The sequence below is a fragment of the Papio anubis genome, chromosome 12 (genome assembly GCF_008728515.1).
Source record: "Papio anubis isolate 15944 chromosome 12, Panubis1.0, whole genome shotgun sequence".
Taxonomy (NCBI): Eukaryota; Metazoa; Chordata; class Mammalia; order Primates; family Cercopithecidae; genus Papio; species Papio anubis.
Genome location: NC_044987.1, coordinates 101,016,678 through 101,040,628, shown reverse-complemented (window position 1 = coordinate 101,040,628; position 23,951 = coordinate 101,016,678). Strand labels below are relative to the sequence as shown.

The following is a 23,951-nucleotide window of genomic DNA, read 5'->3' as shown; positions in this document are numbered from 1 at the left end:
AATGACTTCAAACAGAGAAACAAGGGGAGCCCCAGCATGGGTGAGAATTATCTGGGCTGACCTCCTGCATATGCCAGGTTAATAAGAATGGGTAATTTCAGCATTTAATATGCGTCTTTCCTTCCATCATTCTTTATCCTTTCTTTCTTTCCTTCTTTCATTAAACAACTATCGAGTGTTCACAATAGGCCAGGTACTGTGAATGAATGTAGGAACAGGTAAATAAGCATGGTCCCAGCCTTTTTACAGATTACACGCCTAGTCTGTTGAAACTGGTGAAAATAATTATTAATCACATAGTCCTAAAACAAATGTCAAATGGGAACTGCAATATGCACAAAAAGGAGAGACTCACAGGGTTATCAGAGTTGATGCTATAGGATGTGGTCTATTAGGTAAGGATGCCTGAGGTAGTAATTTGAACTGAACTGTAAAAGGTAACTATGAATTACCTCGAAGAACAGGGGGTGTGAAGAGCCTTCAAGGGCCAGAGAACAGTCAGTAAAGAGAATACGGTTGGTAAAATACTGAAGAGCATCTGAAAGGGCAGTTTGGCTGGGACAGAGAGTAAGAGACGAGGCAGCACAGTTTAAGCTGGAGCCAAGCTATCCAGAGAACTGCTTTGAAAGTGAGTATAGCCATGTCATTTCTGTGTCTGAAAAACACTCTAGTGGAGGACTGTTACTCACATAAGTGCTTCTTAAACCTTTCTACTTATATTCCCCTTAAAAGTAGAAGACAAGAAGAAGGTATTCTTATTTATCTAACAGATCGTACTTGGAAATTATTTTTAACATTCTTTCCATATTTTATTTTAAAAATTTGTACCAACTTAATGTACGGTATATTTCCACGTACCAAACTAATATATATCAACCTTGCTAATGATTTAAATACTAAACTACATTTAATTTTGAAATGTTGATACGGGTAAAACCCCAGGCAACATAACTGGTAGCTATCTTTTTTATTAAGTATAATGGTTAAAAGTTCAAGTTTTAAAGGAAATAGGGAAGAAAAGATCAAGCACAGGCTTTTTCCTTACTGGTTGGATGGCCTTGGGCAGCTTCATTAAACTTTCTGTGACCTGGTACATCCTCCCTCATCAAAATTACCTAACTCAGAGAGAGGCTGTAAGAATTTAATCGGAGCATGTAGCATCTGGCACAGATCCAGGCCATTAGCACTCTGTTTATGAAGCTGACTATTGTTATTATGATATCACAGCATTATTATTGTATAGTAACTATTGTTACTGCTATTTTTATTATTGTAATTAATTTCAGTCATAGTTATAGGACGGGGCATCAAGTGAATAGGAGCATACTAGCAGGCCAAAGGAGGAAATGGAGGCTCAATTTTCTGAGAGTTCATGTTCCTACACAAGGAGATGTCCTCACATTGCTTCTAACCCAGTGTCTAATGGGCCTAGACATACATTGCCTTAGGGCCCAAAGGTGCTGAATCCCAACAAAGCTGGTGCTGAGCAGAGTGGGATGAATTGCCCCCGGCACAGCTTGCACTAATAGAGAGCACTGGTAGGCTGAGAGGAAGCAGGGAGCAGAGGGAGAATGCATTAATGATGAACCTCCGGCAGAAAGGGGAGAGATCAGTCAAAGATTAGCTGAACTGATGATCTTGCATAGGAAGGCCGGTTGTGAGAGGTTAATGGAACATTAAAAGAAGAGAGAACTCCAAAGACAGCTGGCTGCTGCCTGGGATGGTGGCTTTGTGTCATCAGATTCCAAACTACCATGCACAACAGATAGCCACAGCTGGGAGTAGAGTTATGACCCCAGCCCTGCAGAGTTTGCTGAGAGGGCAGTTAATATTGGCATGCAGGATCTAGGCTCTGAGAAATAATGTGCTAATTCTTCAGATCCTGTGCCACTTTTCCTCATTCCCATTTTTGAGTGACAAGCATCCACTACGATGGAAACCCACTAGGATATACATTAAAGAAAATGTTCTCAGGTCTTTTGCTCAGTCTATTCCTACATCCCCTATGTCTAAGGCCTAAAGTCCTCAACATTGATTCTAAAGGAAAGTGAGGAAGGTTTTGTGTTCCCTGAAATTAATTTATTTATCATAGACTTTTCGGTCATGAAAAGAAATAATTCTCAAACTTTGCTTTGACCCCTTGCAACTGATGTGTCAGATAGCTCTACCCTGGGCATGATAAACTCCAATACAGAGTAAGTGTGCCTTTGCTGCCTGTCAGCTGCCAGCTTCCACTTCCTCTCCACAAGACAAATGCATATGAAGACCATGTGCACTCGTCAGGCCTCATTTAGGTGAGGATTAAACGGATCAAAAGTAGACTAATTTAGATGATTGTTCTCTGAAAATTAAAACTGAGCTAGAAGTACAAAAATACTCAGAATGTTTGAGATTTCATTATATTAATATCTCAGTGGAGATCAGACTATACCTACTAATAGATCACTTTTGTGCTTTTTGCTTCATATCTTCATCTGTTTCTGCAAATTTTAAAGCCAGATTCTCCACTCTCCTAGGAAATTGTGAGTTGTCAATATAATTTCAAGGATATTTTGGCCTACAGTCAAGAAAGCAAGATAATGAATAATTCTCAAGACACTAAATATAATTCCACATTCCTTTCTCACCTCTAAGAACGTATATCTAAATTCAAGTAGGTGACGAACAATTTCAGGAACAATTTTGATTCTATTGTTGCTCATTTTTAAAAGATTTTCCTAAGCTTCATTATTTGATTATTATGACAAAAATAAATTAAAAACAACTTATAATTGATTATAATAAATCCATGGGAAGTTACTTTTAGAGAGAAACGCAATAATTCTTTCCATCCTTGCATGTACACACCACTGCAATTTGGTTGTGGCACCCTACCCATCAAGAAAATGAATTCACTTCTCTAACCTGTGAATCTACACTTAGTCATGTGACATTTTGGCCAACGTGATATTAGCAAATTATACGTAGGCAGAGACTCAAAAGGTGTTTGCACACTGCGGCTTAACCTCTTTCGTTTATAGTGGGAACACCAAAACCAAGATGAGAATGCGCCTGACTTAGCCAGATGGAAATGGAGAAAACAGAACAGAGAAGCCCTAGCTGAACCCTAACAAAGGCTACGCACATGAATGTTTTCATTATGGATCATCCAGTCACGACTGAGTCCATGAACAATTACAATGTCAAAACTGTCTCATTAATTTTTTGCAGGTTTCTGAAAACAGAATAAAAAATACCTGACTGAATCTAGCCGAAACAGAAGATGCAGGTTGTTGTTTTACTTTTTCTTTTGGGGTGGCTTTTCATATTAGTAATAGATAATTCACACAGAAGTTAATGCCAGAACTTGGAATGTATGGTAACAAAAAATTAAAGTATATTGCATTGCCTTTAAAATTCATTGCATTGGATTAAAGTGCATTGCATTTGCCACTGGGTGGCAAAATGAAGCTGGTAAGGAAGTGGTCAGTGAAGGCCGGACAAATTCCAAACTGCTATTTGAGGCTGCAAAAATGGCAACCCATGTTGCGTGATGAGGAGACTGTTGTCTATATTGTTCTTAGGCGTAGCCATGGAAGATTGCTTAAAAAGACGCCCCTCCACCCCCATCAATTCTACCCATCTCTTGCACCGATGGTCCTTGTTTACATCAAAAGCTGGAGTCTAACTCCCTTCCTCTTGAATTTTTCCAGCTCTGTATGTTAGGTTATAGGAAGGGAGAGAAGTAAGCTAAAGAAGATACTGCTCAATTTGCAAGCAGAGTTTAAAGAAAATATCAGGGCCCAGGATTTGCTAAACTATTCACAAACCTGTTCTCTCCAAACAGAAAAAAAAAAAAAAAAAAAAGGTTCTAAGAGTAAGAAATCACCTGAAAATTAAAGACCAAATCAGTGTTGTGGTTGTAAAATCTTTTCAGGATGAACACACTTGATTCAGGTAAGTGTCATCTGATTCTCAAAGACGTTAGGGTTTCTCAACTTTGTTTCACAGAGCTCCGCCTTCCTGAGCCCAGTGGGATTCGAAGTGTTGAGTTGGGCAGAGTAGAGACGGACAACCAAGTGAACTGGGAGCTGGCCCTTCACTCTGCTCCAAGGAGAAAAGTTCTGTCTTTTTCTGTTATTATATTTGGTTTCCACGTATGTTTTTGATGGAACAGTGTTTTCCGAAGCCAGTAAGAATCATGTAAAAAAAAAAAAAAAAAAGTCCTGGAAAAACCTCTAGTAAAGAGCAGAATGTGCGTTTAAACCTAGGTCACTTGGATTCCAAAGGCCATACTCTTCCTTTCAGGTCATGTTGCTTAAAGGATGGTTGAGGGGTTTTGAGGTTATAGAGTCTTCCTTGCCCGTTGTATGAAGTGTATCCACTATGTATGTATTTCTTGAACTGGAAACTGACAGTCCATATGGCAACAATATAGTATATTTAAAATCTGGATTGTTCTGGGAGATTTTAGTTGGACAGTTGTATTATCCGATCCTTAAGAAATACTACTAACAGATCATATCATCTAAGCAGGACTGTACAGAAGAGACATTTCAGAACTTTGTAAATCAGTTCACCAATTGATTTATTAATTATTTAACAAATTAATTGTTGGAATTAAGGTCCTATGCTAAAAACTGGGGAACAGGAAAAAAACAACCAAATCTTGTTTTGGCTTCCAGGAACTTCTAGTTCAGAAGGTGAGGCAGAGAAGGTTTTATCTATGCAAAAAAAATGTCATGTCTAAAAGGAAGACACTTGAATAGAAAACTTTGTCCACTAAATTGTTGGAGCCCATGCTTTCCTGAACCATGGGCATGTGGATCAAGAACATAGTGGCTCACGCCTGTAATCCCGGCACTCTGGGAGGCCGAGGAGGGCGGATCACGAGGTCAGGAGATGGAGACCATCCTGGCAACACGGTGAAACCCCACCTCTACTAAAAATACAAAAAATTATCCGGGCGTGATGGCAGCATCTGTAATCCCAGCTACTCAGGAGACTGAGGCAGAAGAATGGCGTGAACCCGGGAGACGGAGGTTGCAGTGCGCCAAGATCACACCACTGCACTCCAGCCTGGGACGACAGAGCAAGGCTCTGTCTCAAAAAAGGAAAAAAAAAGAACACCGTTTAGTATCCCTTACTGTGGATATATCCTATTTAGAAAATATCATAACTAAATGGTGTTTCTAGTTTCAGAAAATATAAAATAAATCGTGTTATATAAACTCAGTTTTCTTATCACAAAAGGAGATGTTTCTTTCCTCACATCCAGAGGAATAAAATATAAAAATATAAACTTAAGGGCCTAAGAGGTACCAAATGATTTTGATTGTTATTTTATTTTCAAGTGTGAAAGAGACCCTGGGCACTTCTGCTCCAGGCATCCTGACTCATGATTCAGTCATCCTCTTCACTTGGCGAAGTGCTCATAAGCTAAAATAATTTACAGGTGCTAAAGCCATGTCATATGGGGCTGAACAGGTGAAGCACTTCAGGGGATCCCAGAAAAAATGGTTTTCAGTGCAAGTTAGCTTCCATATCTTCTGTCCTACCAGCATTCCAGTTACCTCAAGCCTTACAAGTAAGGGTTTACATAGATTGGGGCAAATATTGAGTTTTTCCTAGTGAGCATCTTTATTGTTAACATAGTTTGGTAGTTTTCCAGCAAGACAACTACATAAATCATTCTGTCTATTTCTGTTCTTGTGAAGGCATTCAGGGCACCTGGGTTTGCCCAGTAACAGAAGACTTCACTTTAATTAAGGTCAAGATGGTGAGACACCAGACAAATTTATGAATTGTTACTCATACAGGTGCCTGACCACATTCACTATTAGAGGCATGAACACTACTGTTTCAAAGACGGGTAGCTGATATATTTTATTACTTTTAAAATAGTGTGGCTGTCTTGACCATTGTGTAGATTCCCTGAAGTGTTAAATGGAATGGATAACCATCTTTACAAATGTGTGTGACTGGTTTTTCCTTAGTTACATGCAGAATATTAATTACATTTACAAGATCCTTTATAAGAAAGAATTCGATAAGACCTATTTCAGCAGAAATCAATTACTGATAATAATAGAATGGCCAAAAGTGATAGTACTTATATTTAAAATTGTTTTATAAAATTTTCTCTATATGAAATCATTTAAAATTTCCAAACATTCTGTAAGCTAGGACTATTGTAATCCCCACTATCCAGACAGAAAACTAGAAAGATTAAATAGTTTGATCAATATCACATAGTTAGAAAGGGTTTTAAATCCAGGATGCCTGGCAATATTGTTTATTGATGTGGTCCTTAGGCAAGCCATTTTAAATTTATTTTTACCATACTCAAGAGAAAATAGAGAAAAATATGTTTTCTTCTTTCTCATTTATGATGTTAACATCTGTGGCAAAAGTTCCCATTTATCTTGAAATCTTCATTTGAAAGGGAAAAAGCACTTTTAGTAGATGACATTATAATATGGTTTAGAAAACTCATTATATGAAAGAAAGCACAAAAGGTGAATTTGCGCTACAATCTGCTAGCCTGTTAAATAAATGTATAAAATAGAGCTTAAAATATGAGCCTAAAGTTAAATACCTTATGTTGCAAACAAACTTGTCGCATCAGTGAAAATGCCCTCCTGTTCTCCCTGTTTCACTCCTGACACCACCCGTCTGTTCTTGCCAGCCAGGGGTTTTTCATCTTGCTGTCTTAGGAAGTGTTTTTTCGAGATCCTAAGATACCAATAAACCAAAGTCTGGCCAATGATTAAAGAAAGGTATTTTGACCTTCAGAAAATATATCTATGCTTTTTACATCCAAACTTTTACCTCTCACCTGCTACCCCCAATTCATTTTCAGGTCTTTTCTTTCACCTAGTTGAGTGGACAAAATAGAGTTAATAATAGCTAAAACTGTATTTAACGCTTATTTCTGTTTCAAACACTTTCCATGTATTCTCATAGAATGCATTTCCATGTATCCATATATTATTTAATTTTCACAAATCTTAGGGGGTATGAAATGTTTTTATCATAATCCTTTTATAGATGAGAGAGATTAAGTTTATACAAAGGAAAAGATATTGAAAAGACATTTGAATGCACATAGTTTAATCTTGCTACTACATTCTGACCCAGTCTGTAATATCATTTCAAGGACCAGTAATGCAGTACTCTCATCTAAGTTAAATATTGAGTCCATTTCAAACTTTGTGTAAGATGAACATCATCCTAATAATGTGGAAATGACACTGGGAATCATTTACTCTCAGGGATTTCATTTGCTTATATATAAAAAAAGTGGTTTGGGAAGATATTTGTGCTGATAATTGATGCAGGGAGTTTTATCTGAATCTAAATTATAATGTGTTGATAACATTTCCTCTCTTTTGAAATGTGATTCTCAATGAAATCTGGTTATAATCAGTCAGTTAGCAGCTTTGTGCTAAAAATACCATCCCTAATGCTTAGATTCACTTGTGGAACTTCAAGAATTCTGCCCCATTATGCCAAAAGTGCACATATGCTGGTCAGACCCAAATTTACATAAATTGAGTTCAATACATAAATGCTCCTCATATTTTTAATACTTTATTACAGTGGTCTTCCAGTTTTCTTTAGAAGTATAAATCAATATTAAAACAAAAATGTACATATGTGACATACTTTTTCATTTGCAATGTTCCTTATTCAGGCAAAATTCAAATTTCGGTAGTACATCATCAGGAAATATATCATACCCAGTGTGCATTGGGTATTAAGGCTCTGCCATATTGTGAAGTGATATAAGATACTTAGTAATATGTGTTTATTAATTGACTAATCGTGTTATAATGAGATAGCATCTGATTTTGCAAAACAATAAATATACATCCACTGTCTTTCTGATAAAATGGAGGCTGAGGCAGGAGAATGGCGTGAACTCGGGAGGCGGAGATTGCAGTCAGCCGAGATCACGCTAGTGTACTCCAGCCTGAGAGACAGAGCAAGACTCTGTCTCAAAAAAAAAAAAAAGCAAGACAAAAAGACAAAGCTTATTCCCGCCTTATCACTCAAAGATAGAGCTTGACTGATTGAAGATGTTCAGGAACTGATTATATACGTGAGGGTAATTATAATGTGGGCTCTAATTATAAAACTAGCATGATGTGGCATTAGATTCCTGGGAGTCACTGAGTTGCCTCTCCAACAAAGGCCAGGTGCCTGGGGAGAAAAAACCAAAGCCGAGAATGGAGAACGTAAGTAAGAAGCAGAAATATTTTAGGAAAAATATTCCCTGCCCCTTTTCTCTCATAACCATACAACACTTTCCTTTTTTTGCTCTTCTCTCTTTCCTTCTACTTTGAAAAATTGAAGAAAGTGAAAAGGCAGAAAGAAAATAATAATCTAAAAATTTATTCTTATGCTTTTTAATCTGTTAGCTGTTTTTATTTTGTTTGTTTGTGTGAGTAGACTTTTATTACCCTGGGGCTATTCTTGTTGTCTTTCCCTTTTTGTAGACGTGGCAAACATTAAGTGAATAGTTGATGTGTAAAAAGAGCCAGAAAATATACTCCTTTTCATTACAGGGAATTAATCAGTTTAGCTTATTTGTTCCTTTGTAAGAGAATGGGAATTTGACATACTGGATAAAAGAACAGAATAATTTAGTACAAAGTTGATGAAAAAACAGAGAATATATTTAAAACATAAAGAAAAGAGGAGGAACAACCCAATTCCTTTCCCTCCAGGAAGGCAGTTAGCTTTTTTGCAAATATGAAAAAAATATATACCAATACTTCATATTTTACTTTTAAAATAATTAGTAGAATAAATTGCACAGGATTTAAAAATTCAACAACTGGCAAAACTGAAAATTATTTTGTGTTTTGGAAATGGTTTTGTGTTTACTCTTTGATTCAGCTAAAACATGTACATGACACATTTAATTCTTTGTATTTTAATGTTTATGTTTTAGTTCCCATATTTTTATTTTCTCAAACTTTCCATACTCAGGTGTTTGTTTCATTTCATAATTCCTGTTAAATTCTTTAAAACTTTATTAAAATCACAATGCTTATTTTTATCAATTTTATAATTTCCCTGTATAATAGTCCTATTATAATGCAGACTCACATATCCCTACCTCCCCTAATATTGATAGGTTTGTTGCAAAAAAAAAATTGAGAGGGAGACACAATCTGCATTATGTAATTTTATATTTCACTTATAATATATTGTGTGGATCTACTTAGTATTGCAAAAAGGGCACATGGGTAAAATTGAGGAGCAACAACTACATTTTGCTGTGTTGTGTGCTCAACAAATGTCTAGGCTCAGGAAATAGACTAGGTTCCAGTTCCAGTTCCAATATTTACTACAGAAGAAAATATGAACAATTGACATTACTTCTCTTTGCCCACGTGTGTGTGTCACCTTTAAATAGAGGTAATGAAACCTATCTGATCAGACTTGTTGTGAAGTTTGAACTGGTTAATATATGTAAATTGGTAAGAACAGTTTCTGGCACAAAAAAAATGCTCAAGAAAGTTAGCTATTATTACTATTTTGTGTCAGGATTATAATTAATAGTGATTACATTTTAAAAATAACAGTGTGAATTATGGCTAAGACTAGAAACAACCCTTCATCGATGACATATTCAGATACTAGTTTGCTCTCTTTGAATAATGAAACTAAAATGATTCTTCAAAAAGTCCTTCTTGTTAAACAGAAGTGAATGAAGCTAGCATTTTATGGGGTGACCTGAGGTAACATAAGACCTTACACCTGCTTGGGACTGAAAAATCATTTTATTGCTTAGATGAGGAAACTAAAGTAGTTAGAACTGGTAAAGGCAGCTTTGGAACAAGTATTTTCTGACTTCTTGCTCTAGGATTTCTTCCACAATGTTTTGTAGTACGCTAAATAAGCCCTATGCCTCTTTGAAACATTCCCCTAGCTACGACAGAGAAAAAAAAAAAAAAAAGTTTAAGCTGAAAAAAATATCAAAGTGATTAGATATGAATTAAAAAGCAGTTCTAATTAAAGAATCAGAGGAAATTCATGCTGTTTTGAAGTGTAGTTTCGTATTTTTAGGTCTAGCTGGACAATACTCCAGTCATTCCATCCACCACATTTTGAAAAATTGTTTTTATTAGTTTCGTCTTTTCACTTGAATTAATAGCCTTGTTGTGCTAGGAATCTTTAGAGGGCCCGGTAGCCTTAGGCATTGTACAGCTAAACCATGGACTCACCCACTAAGCGATCCTCATGCCATTCAATAAGCATACTAAGTGGTTTCATTCATGCTATATGTAATCCTCCTAACAAATTTTATTATATGCATTTAACAAATGTGAAAATGTCGGCATTTGAAAGTTAAATAACTTGCCCAAAGCCAAGCAGCTAATAAGATACCTGTGCAGGATTTAATGCCAGTGTCTGTGGTTCCAAAGCCAAATCTCTTTCAAATATATAGCAAACAGCATAATTTCCTTTTGTCAGTGTCAACTGGAATCAATGATCTTCTTTCTTTAGAGTTGCAAATAGCTATTTTCCTAGTCCCAGTCCCGAGGGCAGCCATGGCAGCAGTAGTGTCCTTGGGTGCCAAACGGAGAAGGGAAGCATGTGATTTGAGAAAGCGCACTGCCTGGCCTTTTGAGAACCATGGACTGCCTATACTCAGCCATAAACGTTCATTTTCTCAGCCCTTGACTGCTTTATTTCTAACAAACCACTAAATTTAGTCATGTTTTCCAGCAATATTCAAGTTTATAAGAGCATATTTATTTTACTGATATCCTGAGATTCAGAGTTTTCTTCACATCCTAGACTAAAATTCCCTGGATTCCTGACTACACCATTACCATTGCTATGAGGGGTGGATTGAGAAGTTCTGAATGGCCTCACACCACTCCGAATCTCAGTTTCAGTGTTTAGTGTTTCTTTGTTTTGTTTTGTTCATATTTCAGAAAGAAAAAGGTATATCAATAAGGAGAAGTTACAAGGCCTACGTATATACAAATATGATGTGTATGTGTGCATATACATAAATATGTATGTATTCATACACACCATACACACACACACACACACACAGAGCAAGAGACACAGAGACAGATATATTCATCTATATAAACATACAATTATATATAGAATCCTCCTAGGTGATGCCTGCATACATAGTAGATACTACTCAAATATGAGCTTTCATAGTTTTCTAAAAGTTGAAAATCAAATTCAAAAACATAATAATTTTTACTACATCCAATAATATTCAGAATATTTGTTTCTTTCTTTAGCAACTCACACAGGACTAAATCCAATAGTTTTTCCAAGTTTAGTGTAGTGCCATATTGACTACCACACATTCCATGCTTGGAGCTTACCCTTTCTATGTGGCACTATTTTTCACTGTTATTACACCACTAGATAAGAAGAGCAATATGATGCCATAAATTCACAATGGAATCATCGTAAGGCCAGTATTTTGAGTAGACTCTCTAATACAAGAAAAGAAGTCACACGGTATTCCCTTGTAACATGATGTTTGTAGCATAATACCTGACGTGTGAGGCAGTCTACCCTGGAGCTACATATGGCTATGTTACAATGAAAAGTAGATTTTAAAAGTCCATTAATCATTTGCTGCAGAAACTAAGGGGCTTTTGAAAATCACTAAATGTGCTTCTTACACTGTGAGAGAAGACATTGCATTTCTAATTTGTGTGGTATTTGATTTACTTTTCCATAAGAACCATTAGGATTTTAGGGGTTACGGGATCTGATAGGTTTTTCCCTGATGAAATATGCTATTGTCTAGGACTCTCTACAACTCTAAGTAACAGAAATACAATCTAAACCACAGCAGCAGTGAGTGGAATTTATTGGCTCACAAAACTGAAACAGTTTAGAGATAGAACTGGTCCCTACTGAAGCTGGAGGCAGCAGCTCAATGACAACTCTACCATGTGTTAGCAGAGTCAGTTTTCATATTCCAGGCTCCAGAATTTATCCTACACTCACCAGTATGACTCCAAGGGATGAGAGAGGAGGACCCAAGCAGGCTTCTGCTTACGTTTTTGGATTCAGTCTCTTTCATTAGCCCCAATTAGATCATGTACCAATTCCTGAGCCAATTATTGTGGCTAGAAGGAATCAATGCTAGAAGGGGTAGGGCATAGATTAGGGTAAGCCAATCAGCCACACCCCTGATGCTAAGAGTGGGATCATTTCCACCAAATAGCAAGGCTGTAACACAATGGTAGAACAGTAATTTACCGAAAGGAAATTAAAAGTGTTGATGGCAGAAAAAAAGGGGGGAGGGGAATGGAAGTTGGAGAAACAGCCAACAAATGCAATCCCAAATGTTTTGCTTGAAATGGAAGTGGCTTACTCAGAAAAACCATATAGATAACATTCCTTTGGAACTATTATCCTGAAAGTCTTGAGACTGCAGACTCTCAGTAACAACGTCAAGGAATCCTAGGATTTAGATTCTAGAAAAAAAAAGGAGGGGGACATCAATGTTTTCTGCCAAGTAGAACACCTTAGCAATATCAAAGGTCTTTGAAGATGAGAATTATTGTATTATTTTTATCATGAGCCCATGATAGATTTCCTAGTGTCAATCTGAGTAACAGAGAGAGACTCTCTGGAGGAAAAGATGTTTATTTGGGAATAGAATATTGCAATGGGAAGTTGCCATTATCAACTATGTGCATAGTCAGGGAGGTAAAGGAAGGCAAAGGTTTTTAAAGGAAAAAGGTTTTTAAAGGAAAAAAAAATGAGGAGAATTACATAATTGTAGTAATTATCCTTAGCTACATAGATCAATTACAGCTTGAGGCTGGACAGGCAATTGTTGGGAAGATATCCTTGCCTAAGTATTGTTTTAAAAAAGTTTGGGCTGACCTTTGTGCAAGGTTGTGACTTTTGTAGGATTTGTTTTATTATCAAGTACACAAGTGTGAAAACCCTCTCTTCATGGCGTTCCCTGGCTCTATTTGTCAAAGTTTTCTTAATATTAGTGACTCCATCTTGATTCTTTCATTTTCATATTAGAAAACGTTCTTTTGTGCAAAGAAGGTTAATGAAGTTCTGTTCACTTCACTTTGTATTATCTTCTCATCATCTACTTTGACTTTCTCAGAGATTAAGACTTGCAGGAAAAATCAAGACAATGGGAATGTTCATTTTCTAGGGCAAACCTAGATTCTGAGTATGGCTATCCCAGGGACAAACTGAACATTATTAGAGCAAATATGAAGATATTGGAAGCAGTATTCTATAATCACAAGACTCAGGCTTTGAGGTTAGGCAGATTTGAATTCTAATGTTATTTCATCCATAATTAAGGCATATCTTCCCTCAGGCTCAATTTCCCCACGGGAAATCACACTACATGCATGATAGAGATGAAGAATTAAATATGGTAAAATATATATATAAAAGTCAGAATAATGTTTATTATATAAGAAATGAGCTTGCCTTTACCCTCTCCTTACTAGTTCCTGGAACATGTTTTGAGATCAGCCTAATGAGTCACCTTTAATTTAGCTAATAACAATAAAAACCCACTATGTATTGAATGAACTCCATACAGTGATTAGGAATGCAAACTGCAAAGCCTGAATGTCTGGGTTTGAATGTAAGCTCTTTTAACTTGTTAGTGACTAGTTAGGCAAACTACTTAACTCCTCGGTGCCTCAGTTTTCTTATCCATAAAATAGTGAGAAAAAGATTTCTGACATTTATTGAGAGCGCATCAAATGCCAGGCATTCTTCTAAGCCTGACTATGTATAAACTCATTTATCTTCCAAATAACTCTCTATAGTTGTACCACTACTATTGCTATATGACAGACGGGGAAGCTGAAGCACAGAAAAGATTCAATTACTTACCAAAGTGATGGAACTGAGATAAAAATCCACAAAATGGCGGCGCGACGCGGCGCCGCGCGGCGCAGCGCTCACTGGCGGCCCGGCTTTAGCCCGCTGCTGCCGCCGCTGCCGCCGGCCGCGGCTGCACTCCCAAGATGGCGGCTCCTCCCGGTGAGTATATAGCGTTGGGAGCCAGCGGGGCGTGCCAGGAGCAGCGGCTGCAGGGCGAGGTGGTAGCCTTTGACCACCAATCCAAAATGCTGGCTTTAAAATGTCCCTCTTCCAGTGGAAAGCCCAACCATGCAGACATCTTGCTCATAAACTTACAGTATGTTTCCGAAGTGGAAATAATTAATGACAGAACAGAAACCCCTCCTCCCCTAGCTTCACTCAATGTTAGTAAGCTTGCCAGCAAAGCACGGACAGAGAAGGAGGAAAAGCTGAGTCAGGCCTATGCAATCAGTGCTGGTGTCTCTCTAGAGGGCCAGCAGCTCTTCTAGACCAATCACAAGACCATTAAAGACTGTAAATGGCAAGAAAAAAACATCGTAGTCATGGAAGAAGTTGTTATTACACCCCCATATTAAGTGGAAAACTGTAAATGCAAAGAGGGGAGTGCACTGAGCTATGTACGCAAACTAGTTGAAAAACATTTTAGAGACGTGGAAAGCCAGAAGATACTACAACGTTCACAAGCCCAGCAACCACAGAAGGAGGCTGCCCTGTCATCCTGAGTTCGTACACATGGAGGACTCTTCCAGCAACCAGCCAAGGAGGCGCTGGTGGTGGCTTCAGCGGAGGCAGGTGCGGGGAGGGAAGGGATCCTATATGTCCTGTTGGCTGTTAACAAAGGGTCAGCATTTCCAAATCTTAGACTTGAACAAACAAAGCACCCAACAAAAAAGAACAGGAGAATAATTTAAAAGTTGAATCATTACTTGACTAACAGACTTCGGTCCACCATGTCCTTTCCACAGCCCTCTTCTGGAACAGTCACCTTGTTAATTTTATTTTTGAAAATTCTTTTCCCACTCTGCCCTTTTACTTCTGATTTTCCTTTCCTACTCTGTTCCTGCCATTCTGTTTTTATAAGTAGCTACACTTGCCTTCTGAATAATTGAAAGAAACTTTTACATCTTTTCTTCCAAAATAAAAGTAACAAGCTGACTGTGATTCTTAAGTTGAGACCAGAGCAGCAAAGGTCTCACTTTAAATTTTTCTTTGTTTTCTTTTCCTTTTTTTTTCTTTTTTTTTTTTTTTTTTTGGGGGGGGGGGGGGGGGCAGGACATGGCTTGAATTAGTTTTATTTTTCTTCACTTTAAATATATATATGAAAATATATATTAAAATGTTCTCTAAATATTTTCTGCTTCTTGAAGATCTCTTTTACTAGATCATGGCTGTTCTTCCCACCTCATCCCTCTAAAAATAAAAATGTATTGCCCTCCCCACCATCCATAGCCAGGCCACTAACTTGACTTGGTGCAAGAGATTCTTGCTGTGAACTTTGTAGAGCCAGTGTGCAGATAGAATTTGGCTTTGAGGGTTCCTGATGGCTTTTTAGTCTTTCATTGTGTGTGTACCAGTCTCACATTTGGCCCCAACCTCAGGATTCTCCCTCTGCCTGTCTTACTTCATGGTACTAGAAGAACTTCCTCGCTGCTCTCTCCACATGAGAGAGTCAGCTGCCCTTTCTCCTGTGCCTCTGCAGGAAGAACTCTTTTGCATGGCACATCTCGGCTCCTCTTTGAGGGATAGTTTTCTTTGATAAGAAACCTGGAGTCCATTTACTCTGACCTCTCTTTAAATCTATATCCAGAGCCACAATCCAGGAAAAAGCTTGAGTGACCCGTAATTTCTCTTCTCCTGCTGTCCTCTTGCTCTTATGCCCCACCCCAACTCCCCTTAAATTTTACAAGCTTATGACAGTTTGTATGTGCTCAGCCAATGAGCAGAAAACCTGGAAAGAATTTCTGGACTTTAGCCCACCAGTTTGTCTGGTTGACTAACCTGCTGAGAGCTAAAATTGGCACCCATTGCCCCGTGCCTTCAGGTAATCTCATGGGGCAGAGTATTCCACCATCCAAATATCAGGCACTGAGTGGAATGTGGGTGAAGCTCACATGACTGGCTAGAGCTTTGGGGGTGGGATGGGGGTTAACTACTATTTTTTTGGCCATGATCTCTTTCCCCTTCCTTTTTTTTTTAATTACATAAATGGATCAACATTAAATAATTCAAGCCCTGACTTCAAAATGAAATTTTTTTTGTATTATTTAGCAAAAACAATAAACCCAAATTTTTTTAACCATCCAAAAAAAAAAAAAAAAATCCACAAAATGTGACTCTGAAGTCATTCTGCTAATCACTAACTCTATTCATTATGTATCTTTACCTCTAAACCTTTCTGTGTATTATCTCATTTAATCCACTCAGAATTACGACAACCTAAGTCACTCCTTCCAGAGTACAGATTTTTAATTTTCAAAGAAGGACTAAGCAACAACAAGGCAAATTAAATAGCTCAAGTTTACATAGCTAGTATGTATTGCTGCCTGGTTTTGAAATCTGTATTATTAAACCTAAACCTTACAGCCTCTGTTTCAATATCACCTGAAGATTGAGAATTCCACCAAAATACATGAAATCCCCTTGTCTAATTGGAGCATTTGGAGTTCAGCAGAATTATCTCACCTACACAGTTCTTATAACACTCCTTCTTGCATACTATGCATTTGGGGTTTTAGTTAGTCATCCCTGCTGTCGGTGGCCTGTGACCTTGGAAGGACTATTTGATCAGCTTGAATGGAGTGATCAACAGAAGGTTAGTTACACTGGCAGCCTCTAAAGTTATCCTGTACCAACACTTGCCTGGAAGCAAGAAGTTTAAAGTGGTTTCAATAAGAAAACTATATATAGTTTTTATTTTCTTTTTAACTTATCTATGAATTATACCTATTGTAATCACCCACTCACATTTTTGTAACTTTTTTTCCACTGCCTTTAAAATTAATACATACACATTACAGAATGTTAGAAAATACAGGAAAACATATTTATTTTTCAAGATTGACTTCATGGGTTGATTGTTTTCCTTGTTTTTATGTGCTGTTTGAACACTTTACTGGTAATTATATTTACTTTTAAAATCTCATCTAATCATAATTTAGCCTTTTTGTAAAACTAGGGAATAATCCACTGACTGTGGTGCTTCCTTATTATATATGAATATTTTAATTATTGATATACTATTATCCCCACTTACCATCATATCCTGAAATCTCATATATTTTGGAGTTAAACCCCTAGAAAATGTCAATGTTATGTTTTGCTTTATTTTATTTTCATTTGCCATGCTTTCCTGCAAAAAATTTTTGGGTTTTGTATGTCCCTAAATTGTATATATTTACCTGCTGTGGTAGCCATTGTACTCCTCTGGTGTTTAACTACTCAGCTCAGTGTTTTACTTTATCTTCTTTTCGTTGGCTTAAGTAGCTCTTTGAATCAATGTTTTCTGAGGTGCATATGGGCAGCAAAGTTACTAGGCTCTTGAGTAAGTGAGAATGTCTTAACAAATGAACTTCTGCTCAATGTAGATTCTGAGTTGAACCCTATGTCTTTTGAAAGCATGTGCACATCCTCCATTCACTTTGTGCACTGGAGAAACATGTGATCAGCTTGCTTTTGTTTTGTTAGCAAACTCATCTCCCTCCTTTAATACTTATAGAATGTTTCATCTAACACTAAGTCTGGGTTATTTGCTATCAGACAGGAGACTATACATCAGACAGGATGGTTCGATTCAATATGGGGGAATTAGAGGTGTTTTTGACAGACTGGGAACTTATTAGTTTCATAACACTTATTGTGAAATCTTACTAGATCTTACTGAAAAATAAATCTAAAGAAAAACAAAATTGGTGACAGAGGGCAAAGGAAATGTAGTAAAAAAAAAAACAAAAAAAATACACACATCTAGCAAACAGCTCTAGCCGGATATAAAATAAAGATAAAAAGAAACCAAATAAACCGGGTCAACTCTAAGAAAGTCAAGTGGGTGAACTTTCTGAAAGTGCAGAGTGATAGAGGAAGAAAGCAGAGTCCTAGAGGCATTTGCCACTACTTAAGAAAAAGTTGTAGCAAAAGCAAATGCTGCTCACTGTTTGAAACATTCAAAAGCTGGAGAGAGACAATGTCTGAGGAGCATAAGCACAAATGTCGGTCCTCCAGAGGACTCTAGCTTCCAAGGCAACAACAGCAGTTTGGAAACTCCCTAGGAAACAGCTGTCTTAGGCTTAAGTGATTATAGCAAGAGGCACAAACTGCTGGCACAGGTGTAAAATGTCCGCTCGCAAAAGAATCTGCAGGTGCTTCTGCCAGGCAGAGGCTCCCTCAATTTACCATGGAAGTGCCAGAAATATGGGGACCAAAGAGAAAATGGAAATCAAGAGATTTTTAATATTCTGAATGAGAATAAATAGTAGCTCAAAAAGTAGCTGCCATTTTTGCAAATGTTAAGGGCTAATAAAGTATAATTATCTTGAAGGTCACTCTGCATGAAGAGATACTATATATGTAATTGCAATTTTCCCCTAGATAAATGGCAAACAAATGGAAATAAGCTACTTATAGGAGATTTCTCCCAGTTGAAAATAACCTCAAGGTCATAGTCTCCAGGGAGACTTAAGTTGACTGGCATTCTTAAAAATCTAACACAAGGAAGGGTTTCTCTGGCTGCCTCTTTCTCTCAGCCAGCAATGAGTCCCTTCAACAGACCTCAGCAATAGTAAATCCTTAATTTCAAGAATAAAAAAAACCATCCTGAATCAACTGCTATAGGTGTTGGGGATTTCCTTGCTTTTTTTTTTTGTTTTAATTTTCTGGGAGCTGGGGCATCAATTTTGTCTGTCTTCAGATCACTTTGGATCCATTAGAGTTGACATGGAATTATTTAAATTTCCAGAATCTTGACAGATGACACTGCTGCGGGCATAAAATGTGTTCCCCCAAAATTGATATGTTGCAGTTACAACACCCAGTACCTGAGCATGTTTGAACTTGTAGATAAGGTTTTAAGAGGTTATTAAGTTAAAATGAGGTCTTTAGAGTGGGCCCTAATCCAATATGGCTGGTCCTTTACAAAAAGAAGAAATTTGAACACACAAAGGACAATTGCAGAGACAGAGGGATGACCACGTGAGGACACGGTGAGAAAGAGAAAAGCCTCAGAAGAAACCAAACCTGCCAAAAATTTGACGATGGAATTCTAGCCTCTAAAATTATGAGAAAAAAATAATAATTCTTTCGTTTAAGCCACCAGTGTGTTGTATTTTTTAATGACATCCCTGGCCAACTAATACATATGTCTATTCCAGTGGAAGAGAGTGATGGGACAGATGACAGCCAAACTTCAACTCGTTTTAGGCATGAGGAAGCCATCTAGCTAGAATACAATCAAACAAGAATTTTTAAAATGGCAAGGACTTTCATTCATTTGGATGCCTTAAGAATCCTTAAGAATATTGAATTACTTTTGTACTTTAACTCACAAAAACGTGATAGATAATTTTCCTTTGGACATGAATTTACAACAGCAAAGGGATTTAAAGCCTTGAATGTGCTTATCCCTAGTAATTTTATTTGATGAAAGGATTTAATTAGTATTTTGGGGCATCTCTATGTTGTGTGAAATTTTATAGTAAGTATCTTATTTTATCAATTAATCTTATACAGAAACTCTAAGAGCATTTAAGATGAATGTGGCTAGACCTAATTTGGGATAAGAAGTAAATAGTGTGTAACCGTTCATCTTCGAGTTTAGTGTAGGATTTTGGGTAATTTTGTTAATACATACTGAATAACCCATTCTATAGTTTCCTGGAGGCAAAGTGCATTCTGCCTACCAGTAGTCCCAGGAGGACACCCAAGAGTGTCCATGGTCAGGTTTGGGGTAGCCATCTCATGAAAATGGTGGCAGAACATTCTGATAGTCCATTGACCTCTGTTTTAGCCCATTTGAGTTGCTATAAAGAAATAGCTACGGCTGTGTCATTTGAAAAGAAAGGAGGCTTACTCATTCTCAGGGCTCTGAAGACTGTAAAAGAAGCATGGTGCCGACGTCTGCTTCTTGTGAGAGCCTCAGGAGTCTTCCACTCACGGTGGAAGCTGAAGGACAGTCAGGATGTGAAGATCGCAAGGCAAGAGAGGAAGCAAGAGAGAGAAGAAGTCCTAGGCTCTTTTTAACAACCAGCTCTTGAGGGAACTCTCACGGGATCTAATAAAGCAAGAATTCACTCATTCCTGCAAGAATGACACAAAGATGCTCATGAGGGATTTGCCTGCTGACCGAAACACCTCTCATTAGGCTCCACCTCCCACGCTGTGCGTCAAGTTTGAACATGAGGTTTGGAGGGTCAAATATCCAAACTTCTTCCCCAAATTGGTTAAAAAAGACAATTATAAAGGAATGTTTATTCCTCTCCTCTCCTTGATGCTATTTCACTCTTTTCCCCACCTTGTCTCCATTCTTTTTTTCTTCCCAAGGAGGAGGAATGAATCACTTGCATTGGTGGGGTACATCTGTGAGTTTTCATTTCTCTGTTGTATTGGCCAAACCTGTTAAAATTGTGTCAGCATCAGAGATTTATTGATTTTGTTTATTTCTACTCTACAACAGGAAAGGCATGATTCTTGATAAGTATATTTTCTCTTTGAAAGCCCTCAGATGGGCTTCCCAAGATCTGAGCTTAAATAAATGGTTGACAGGAAAGATTCGGAAATACCATATGCTAAGCCCTTTCTTCCAATTTAGCTTATTGATAAAGTTTGACTTCTGTGTCTGCTTCTCAACTGTTTCTAGATGAAGAAAGAAAAGAAGAGTGCAATTTAATTAGACTCACTTAAAACCAAACTGAGACTGTTTGTTGTTCTATTAATAACACATGTAGATGCATATTTAAAATAATTTTCTATTTTATATAGTATGTTGTTTTAATACATCTCTGCTCTGCAAATGTTCTTTTATGTTTTAGAATATTTTCATAACATTATGCCTCTTTCTAATTTTCTCATCTTTGAGTGGACTACCCTAGAACCAGTGCTTGGAAGCCAATACAGTGTTTATACTGCTTTTGACCTAGCTCATAGCTTCTGAACACTTCCTAAGACTTCCTCAAGGCTTACAAAAGGAAGGCAGATTTAATAGAGCCAGCTGCCGATTTCCTGTGCTTTTTTCTCTATGGGGTTAGGCTATCATCTAGTATTTCTATTGACAGATCCTGTGTTGAATTTAGGAATGATTTTGAAGTTAGTCTTTTGTTCTTGTTCCAAGCATTGTGCATGAAAACCCCAAGCCTCCTAACTGGCCATGTTTCAAATGTGATTCTTAATTCTGACTTTCTATCCTTCAGATTTTAACACAGGAGTAAAATGGGACACTGCATGCCTCCCCTTAGCTGTGTTGTATCTTAAAGGTTTGTAATATTGGAAGGTGCAAAATGGGAGATTCTAACAGGAGTAAAAGAATGGAGAATTGTTCTCAAAATGTTCTGAATTGGTCAACAGGGTGACTATATCAGGTTTTCGGATTGAATGTAAAGGCCTTGAATTACTGGAAAAAAAAAAAAAAAACCAAGGACTAATTAAAAGACTTCTCCTAAGTCATTTTTGATTGGGCGTGAGGATCCAAGGGCTTACTTACTGAGCAAGGAAATGTTGGCAGCTCTTAATTTTGTATTCTTGTAAAAAGCAACTAATGGTTTAATAATATTACAAACACAGCTAGTAAGAGTGGTCAACTAGTCAAATGCATTCGATGGCAATATACTTTACTTTAAAACATGGCCCGTCTCTTATAGAGAGACACAAATAAATACTGGAAATGTAACAAAATTTACCTCTCAAGAATACTCTTAAATGTTTAGAAGGACTATTTTGATAAGCTTCTTATTTTGGGAGGATGTTGGTGACAACCCGAATTACATATGGAAAACAAGGACTGTTAAAGCTTTCGTCTGTGGAGACTAGGTATGGCCAGCTCCACGTTTATGATTTGTAGTGAGTTTGCACCTTTGAGACCTGAGCTGAGTTTCTCAGTATAATAAAAGAAAACCTGAAAGCCATAAATAATGGTCTTTCTTTGCCAACCTCTCCTCATACTCCACACACCATGTATCTTTTCCTATAAATAAATGTTAAAGTATTAATGGAATATAAGTTTAAAGGGTACCAGACTACTAGCCTGCCTGCGGTACTAACGTGGACTGAATCTTCACTGACACTAGGACTCCATCCAGAGAACAGTCCTATTGAAAGACAGTTTTTCACTAAATACATTGTATGTCATAAAGCCCAAACACAACTTATACAGACTATTCAATTCTACAGAGTACAGATGGGTGGTAGGTAGCTAATGTTTGTTGAGTTAAGGAAGACAGATCAAGGAGTTCGAAGGCTGAGTTTAATAATTTGTTCTTTTTTATTAATTTCCAGGCAAAGAAGCCAACATAGCACAGAGTCTGAGACTCTGAGGAATGTGATATGGAGATGGAAAAATGGGGTAGGTCACTTAAAGTCAAGAAATAAAACCGTCTCTCCTTCTCTGACATATTAGAAAAGCTCGAAGTACTAATGTTTGCCTAACAGTTCCTTGTTTTATCAAATAGATAAGCCCTGGACTGCATGGCGCCAATTTCTCCAGCAGACCCTAGCAGAAGAATCCATCTCCCTTCTGAGATTTATGATATCCGGCTCCCATCAGGCTATGTCTGAGGATCTCCATTTGATATTATTGCACTAGAATCGAATGTGTGCAACAAGTTAGCTGGTGAGAGAGCCTGGTTATGGCTTTAATGACTGCTATGCTGAGATCCTGCTTTGTTAGTCTTTTTATCAACACCATGAAGTGAGCTGATTTAACACTACATATTATAGATGAGAAAAAAATGTACCTAACGAAGTTAAATAACATACCTAAATTCAAATAATTAATAAAAGGCATGGCTTGCAACTGAAACTTGTCTCTCCCTAAAGTGTGTCACTTGCAAAGACATTCCTGAATCTTCAATAAAAGAATTTAGAAAAAGCATGTTTGCATTGACAATTAGCTAATCTAAAATCCAGACTCAGAAATGATTTTTAAAATTTATCAAATTGATGAATTAAAAACTCTATTCTGTTTTATAAAAGAGAACGAACTCATAAAGGTAAAGAAAATATCTATAATATTAAAATATAGACATAGGCTTATTCTCCACTTGAGAAAGAACTGCATTGATTAGCGATTTATCTGAAGAAAGTCTTATTCAGTTGAAGTTTGGGGGCACAACCTTAAGCTGCTCACTCCAGCAGTGCTTATTTAGCATATCCATTGAGTTCTCTCTTATTTTTCCTATGAAAAGCTCAAGGTGAAGTTCAAAGACACTTTTCCCTTTTTTTAAACAAAAAAGATGCCTCAAACATTATAATGAAGTGGAAAAACCAAGAGAATAGCAAACTATGAAATGTAGAAAATGTCAAAGGGGTAAGAAGAGGTACTTCTGATTGAGGGTGTTAAATTTCAGTGAGAGTATATATAATCCAATTTATCTCTTTCATACATACTCTAACATCATGGCCACGCATTAACTGGGAATTTTAATTTTAATTTGTACTGTGCTCCGATGCTATCTTTTCTAATATTCCTTCTTTTTGCTTTTTCATTTTCTCTTCCCTGCCTTCTCTCTTTCCCCAGGACCAACTAAATTTACCTGTTGGAAGAGTATGAGATTGCCTTAATGATATATTTGATTTTAATAACTTCAAGATGACTGACCTCTTAACTTGGTGCTTAGGTCTACAAATTAAGGGTCATAACTTCCAAGCCTTATAATTTCTTTTCTAGTGCTATAGGCAAAGAAACACTCATATGCTGAGCATCATCTCAAATTATTGGGCTGCTTATCTACCCTAGGAAGAAGTAATCAATTATGACTAGGGATGGTGCTCATTTGCAAAGTCAGAACCCAATTATTTTCCCGAGAAGCTGGACATTGAAGTGTTTGGGATGAACTGATTCCATCTTGTTACCTCTGAGGATCTTGCTGTTAGCTATCAACTGCATTTCACAG

The 23,951-nt window shown here is 37.2% G+C and overlaps 1 protein-coding gene and 1 pseudogene across 4 annotated transcripts in view; one reads left to right on the top strand and one right to left on the bottom strand.

Moving 5' to 3' along the window:
- LOC103877537 (endogenous retrovirus group K member 8 Gag polyprotein-like) overlaps positions 1–23,951 on the bottom strand; it is a 376,678-nt gene that overhangs the window by 223,923 nt on the left and 128,804 nt on the right. The window contains exon 6 of one of the 4 annotated variants that reach the window (XR_002517018.2): positions 20,488–20,700. The exons of the other annotated variants lie outside the window; for them this stretch is intronic. The gene's annotated coding sequence lies outside the window, so the exon portion shown is untranslated. Of the gene's footprint in view, positions 1–20,487; positions 20,701–23,951 lie in introns of those variants that run through there. 4 annotated transcript variants of the gene reach the window in all.
- On the top strand, positions 13,986–22,858 carry LOC100997516 (annotated as a pseudogene).